The sequence below is a fragment of the Euphorbia lathyris genome, chromosome 9 (assembly GCF_963576675.1).
Source record: "Euphorbia lathyris chromosome 9, ddEupLath1.1, whole genome shotgun sequence".
Classification (NCBI taxonomy): Eukaryota; Viridiplantae; Streptophyta; class Magnoliopsida; order Malpighiales; family Euphorbiaceae; genus Euphorbia; species Euphorbia lathyris.
Genome location: NC_088918.1, coordinates 31,242,936 through 31,248,935, shown reverse-complemented (window position 1 = coordinate 31,248,935; position 6,000 = coordinate 31,242,936).

The following is a 6,000-nucleotide window of genomic DNA, read 5'->3' as shown; positions in this document are numbered from 1 at the left end:
AAGCTAATCTATCCTTCATTATGGCTTTGTGTGATAATTCAAAGGGTTAGCTTCTCTAAAAAAACAATAACTTGGGGGGTGTTTTAATCGTGCAATGGTTACCCCCAAAACAATCATGAATGGTGGTAGTGCATAATATTAGAACAATTAAAATACCAGCATATTTAGTTCTCAATTAACCTTCCCCCTACCCAAAATGTTGCATTGTCCTCAATGCAAGAACAGATATGGGACGAAAGTATACTCAGCTGTCTGTGATATGCAAAGAAAACAGAAATAAAAACACCTTACCAGATAAAAGAATCCACACGGCGAGAGAAGAATTAAGCTTCGATGACATGAGAGGAGACTTTGTCCTCTCCCTTTTGCATTGGGGTCTCACCAGCATTGTTCTTACCATCTGTAGGCTCGGGGAACATGTTCTTGGATGGGGATGGTGCTGCAGGAGTGCTGCTTGCTTGTTCTTTAGAAGGTGCAGGCCTGTTCTGCAGTTCTTTAACCCGCAGCTGTAACTCAGCTATCTCCCCATCGTGAGCCTTAAGCCGTTCACACAGGTGCCTGTTGTGCTCGAACAACTGTCCCACGTAACTCATCATCTGCCTCATGGAAACATCCCCTGCATCAATTGGCCCTTCTCCACCGTTAAGCATCCTGCGTTTGTTCTCCGGGAATGCCATCTGGATGGGTTCGACATAGTGCGCCTCCCCAGAGGCCTTTCTCTTTGCCGATTGTTCTACAGGTGGTTCCTCAGCTACCAAGACCCAGTTTCGACCCACTTTGTGACAAATGGAGAGCTTGTTTATAGCATTGCAGTCGAATGGATCCATGGTTTTGGCTAGAGTGAGGGAATGCTAGAGGGGATTGAACAGTCCCACAGTTTTTGCTATCTTGGTGATGAAAGGGCCGCATAACAGGCACTTACTAGTTGTTCCTTCGATACCAGCTAGTTGCATTCCAACCCAATGCCCCATATTGATCCTCTTGGCATTGACCATACACCAAAGAACAAACAGATCATTACTGGGGATGTTGCTCTGGTTGGCCCTGCCGAATAAGGTTGATGCAATGTACTTTTGAAGGTAGCGCAGAGGGTGCGTTGGCAGCTGTGAGGCTTTCGAATCACTAGGGTTGTAAGAGGTGTTTCCTATGAGTTTAAGCCAGAAGTCTTCTGCAACAAACTCCGGCGGCATTGCAATGAGGCTGTCCTTGTAGTCCTCACTCATCAACTCTTCTTCCGTGACTGCTCCCAGGTAGAGGTTAAAAGTGTTGAGTGAGGTGAACATATCCACACCCATAAGACGGAATTTGTACCGCATATTGTCATCGGGGTCAGTGATTTTTGTGTCCACCGAGAACGTTGTCATGAACTCGAGAGTCAGTTCTTTATAGGCGGGCTCATTTATGCTGCTGAACTCGAGTAGCCCCGCTCCATCCAGCAACTCACGAACATCTTCCTCCAATCCCAGGGTGCGGAAGCTTTTCCAACAAATTGTTCTAGTGGCTTGAAATTCCATGGTTTTGAACAGCTCATACCTCGTCTTCTCCTTAGGGTTTATGAAGCTGGCCAAACGTTTTCGCAGGCGTTCGCCTTGATCAGAGGAGAGGCTGACGTCGGAGGGGGTACCCTTCTCTTTCTTCACCGGACCAGTTCTTGTGCTCCTTGGCATTTTCAGAGTGAGGAATGGAGGGAAATTTCTGGAGATGAGAAAATGGGAGTTTTTGAAAATGTGGCGATGGAGTACCGGAAGTGTGGGTATTTAATGGGTAGGTGGAGTGGAAGTCAAAAGGTTCTACGAAGAAAGAGGGGAGTGGGCAGTTTCTGTCATAACTGTTCTGGCTCTCTTTGTCCTCCTTGCCCCTTGCATTGATTGGTTCTTTTCCGATTTTTGGAGGGCAAAACAGTCTTTGTATCACATGCATGTCAGTTGGCTGCTCTGCACGCGATATCTTCATTTATTATTAGCACAATGGAAATAAAAATAAAAGAAAAAGATACTAACATAACAAAACACAAACGGACACGTTGTTCTCCAATTGGTGTTTGGAGAGGACACCAGCGAGGCTGCTTGTTCAAGAGGCCTCTAGGATACGGAGATTCTCCGCATGGTTGTTCTTTGGGGCAAGGTAGGGCTTAAGCCTTTGCCCATTTACTTTGAACTGTTCTTGTGCTGCGTTGGAGATTTCAATTGCCCCATGAGGGAACACTTGAGTGACTGTGAAGGGCCCGGACCACCTAGACCTAAGTTTTTCGGGGAACAACTTGAGACAGGAATTGTAAAGTAATACCCTTTGACCTGGTACAAAATTTTTACTTTGATGTGTTGGTCATGCCAATGTTTGGTTTTTTCCTTGTACATGAGGGCGTTCTCGTATGAGAACAAGCAGAATTCTTCCGTTTCACTCAACTGCAGCTTCCTATGGTCTCCGGTAGCTTGTTCATCGAAATTCAAGAATTTCAAAGCCCACAGGGCTTTGTGTTCTAATTCGATGGGCAGATGGCATGCTTTGCCAAAGAGGAGCCTATAGGGTGACATGCCTATTGGGGTTTTAAAAGCTGTTCGATAAGCCCAAAGGGCATTGTCCAGCTTGTTCACCCACTCTCTACGGGAACAACCTACAGTTTTCTCTAGGATACGTTTTATTTCCCTATTCGAGATTTCTACCTGTCCGCTTGTTTGCGGATGGTAGGGAGTGGCTATCCTGTGGGTGACACCATATTTCCCTAAGAGCCTTTCAAATTGTGAGTTACAAAAGTGGGTGCCCTGGTCACTTATGACTGCTCTAGGTACTCCAAAGCGTGAGAACAATTGTTTCAAAAATTTGATAACAATTCAGGCATCATTTGTTGGGCTGGCTATAGCTTCTACCCATTTGCTCACATAGTCTACGACTACAAGTATGTACTTGTTCCCATAAGACGTTGGGAATGGCCCCATGAAATCAATTCCCCAAATATAAAAAATTTCACATACCATGATGTTCTGCAAAGGCATGGCATTTCGTGACGAGATGTTACCTGTTCGTTGGCATTCATCACAACATGATACAAACCTGTGAGCATCCTTGAACAGCGTTGGCCAGTAGAAGCCTGCCTCCAATACCTTTGCGGCTGTTCGATTGGCAGCGAAATGTCCTCCTGCTTCCCTGTTGTGGCAATGGTTGAGGATTAGCATGCCTTCTTCTTGTGACACACATCTTCGGACAATTTGGTCTGCACAGATTCTGAATAAGAATGGTTCTTCCCATAGGTAGTATTTTACATCCGAGAAAAACTTCTTTCGTTGATTGTATGTCAGTTGGTACGGAATGATCTTTCGAACTAAGTAGTTGGCTATGTCTGCAAACCAAGGAGTGCTCCTGACATGAATGCTGCACAACTGTTCGTCCGGAAACGTTTCCTTGATGTCATGTTGTTCTTCATGCTTGTTCGACTCTAATCTGGATAAATGATCTGCGACAAGGTTCTCTGCTCCCTTTTTGTCTCGAATCTCCAAATCGAATTCTTGAAGCAGTAGAATTCATCTGATGAGTCGTGGCTTGGCATCTTGCTTTGAAAGGAGGTACTTTATTGCAGAATGATCTGTGAAGATAATGACTTTGGCAAGAACAAGGTACGATCGGAACTTATCGAAAGCATATACGATGGCAAGCAATTCTTTCTCTGTTATAGTATAATTCTGCTGAGTCTCGGTGAGAGTCTTGCTTGCGTAGTATATAGGTTTGAAATGTTTGTCAATCCGCTGTCCCAGAACAGCTCCAATGCAAGTATCACTCGCATCACACATCAGTTCAAAGGGGAGCTCCCAGTTGGGCGCAACTAGGATAGGAGCCTCCGTCAGCTTCTTCTTTAATTATTCGAATGCTTGTTTGCATTTTTTCGTGATCTTAAACTCAGCATCTTTGTGGAGTAGGCCAGATAACGGCAGTGCGATCTTGGAGAAGTCTTTGATGAACCTTTGATAGAAGCCGACATGTCCCAAGAAACTACGTACATCCTTGACTGAGGTGGGAACATGCAGTTTTTCGATGACTTCTACCTTTGCACGATCAACCTCGAGTCCTTGTTCTGAGATTCTATATCCCAGGACTATTCCCCCATTTACCATAAAATGGCATTTTTCCCAGTTGAGAACAAGATTGGTCTCCTTGCATCATTTTAGAATAGTCTCAAGATTGTTCAGACAGCTTGTGAATGTTTCTCTGTATACCGAAAAATCATCCATGAATATCTCGACTGTTCTCTCGATCATATCATGAAAGATAGCCATCATACATCTTTGAAATGTAGCTGGGGCATTGCACAATCCGAATGGCATTCTCCAATATGCATAAGTCCCGAACGGACAGGTGAATGTGGTCTTTTCCTGATCCAGTGGGTGTATTGCGATCTGGTTGTATCCTGAGTAGCCATCAAGAAATCAATAGAATGCGTATCCCGCTAATCTTTCCAGCATTTGATCGATGAATGGCAAAGGGAAGTGATATTTCCTAGTTGCTTCATTTAGCTTTCGGTAATCTATGCAAACTCTCCAGCCTGTGACTGTTCTGGTTGGGATTAGTTCATTCTGCTCATTCATGATGATAGTCATGCCTCCCTTCTTCAGAACAACTTGTACCGGGCTCGTCCACACACTATCTGATATGGGATAGATTATTCTAGCATCCAGTAGTTTAATTACTTCTGCCTTCACTACTTCCTTCATGTTTGGGTTTAGACGCCTCTGTGGTTGTGCTGAAGCTCTGTGAACTTCTTCCATCAATATGCGGTGAATGCATACCGCTGGACTGATTCCTTTGATATCAAAAATCTTCCATGCCAATGCCTCCTTGTTTCGGCGAAGTATGGTCAGTAGTTGTTCTTTTTGCTCGGGTGTTAGTGCGGAGGAGATGATGACAGGAAGTTTATCTAGAGGGTTTAGGAATGCGTATTCAAGGTGAGATGGGAGTGGTTTGAATTCGAGCACGAGTGGTTCTTCTATGGATGGTTTCATCACTGTTGTTGGTGTATTATTCAGAGGTTCGAAGAGGGGTCGTCGGTTTGCAAACATGACGGAATGAGTCGCCGTATCTTCTTCGAATCCTTCTGCTTCCTCCTGTTCAGAATGTAGATGTTCTTGCAAAAAGATTTGCTCATCAATAGAATCCATAAAATAACAGGCATCATCACTAGATGGAGGGTGTTTCATGGCGTCATTCATTTTGAATACCACTTTTTGGTCGTGTATTTTTAGAATCAACTATCCGTTTTGGACGTCAATTAGGGCCCTGCTAGTGGCTAGGAAGGGTCTTCCTAGAATGATTGGTACATGTACATCCTCGTCCATGTCCATGATGATAAAATCCACAGGTAAAATGAATTTATCAACTTTGATAAGGACATCTTCCATGATCCCCATTGGGTACTTGATTGTTCTATCAGCTAATTGAATGGACATTCTGGTAGTTGAGGTTCCCCTAATCCTAACTGTTTGTATATTGAGTGTGGCATCAGGTTTATGCTTGCACCTAAATCACACAGTGCATTATCAATGTTAAGATTTCCAATGGAACAAGGGATAGAAAAACTCCCTGGATCTTTTAATTTCTGTGGTAGAGGTTCCTTGTTCTGGAAAATGGATGAACAATCTCGATTCAGCTGCACCAGTGCCACGTTCTCCATCTTCTTCTTGTTCTGCAGCAGTTCCTTCAAGAATTTTGCATACATGGGCATTTGGGCTAATGCTTCAGCAAACAGGATGTTGATATGTAGTTTCTTGAATACTTCTAAGAATTTCCTGAATTGCTTGTCCATTTGTTGCTGCTTAAGCCTTTCTGGATACGGGATACGTGGCAGATATGCAGGTTCATCCTGATTCCTAAGGTTGTTCTCCTGAATCAAAGTTTGTTCCTTGGCCTCTTATTGTTCTGCTGCGTCTGGTTGCGGCTTAGAGGTGGTAGGGAGTGATTTCATAGCTCGATCTGGTAGTTCTGTACCACTTTTTAGTGTAATAGCTTGGACTT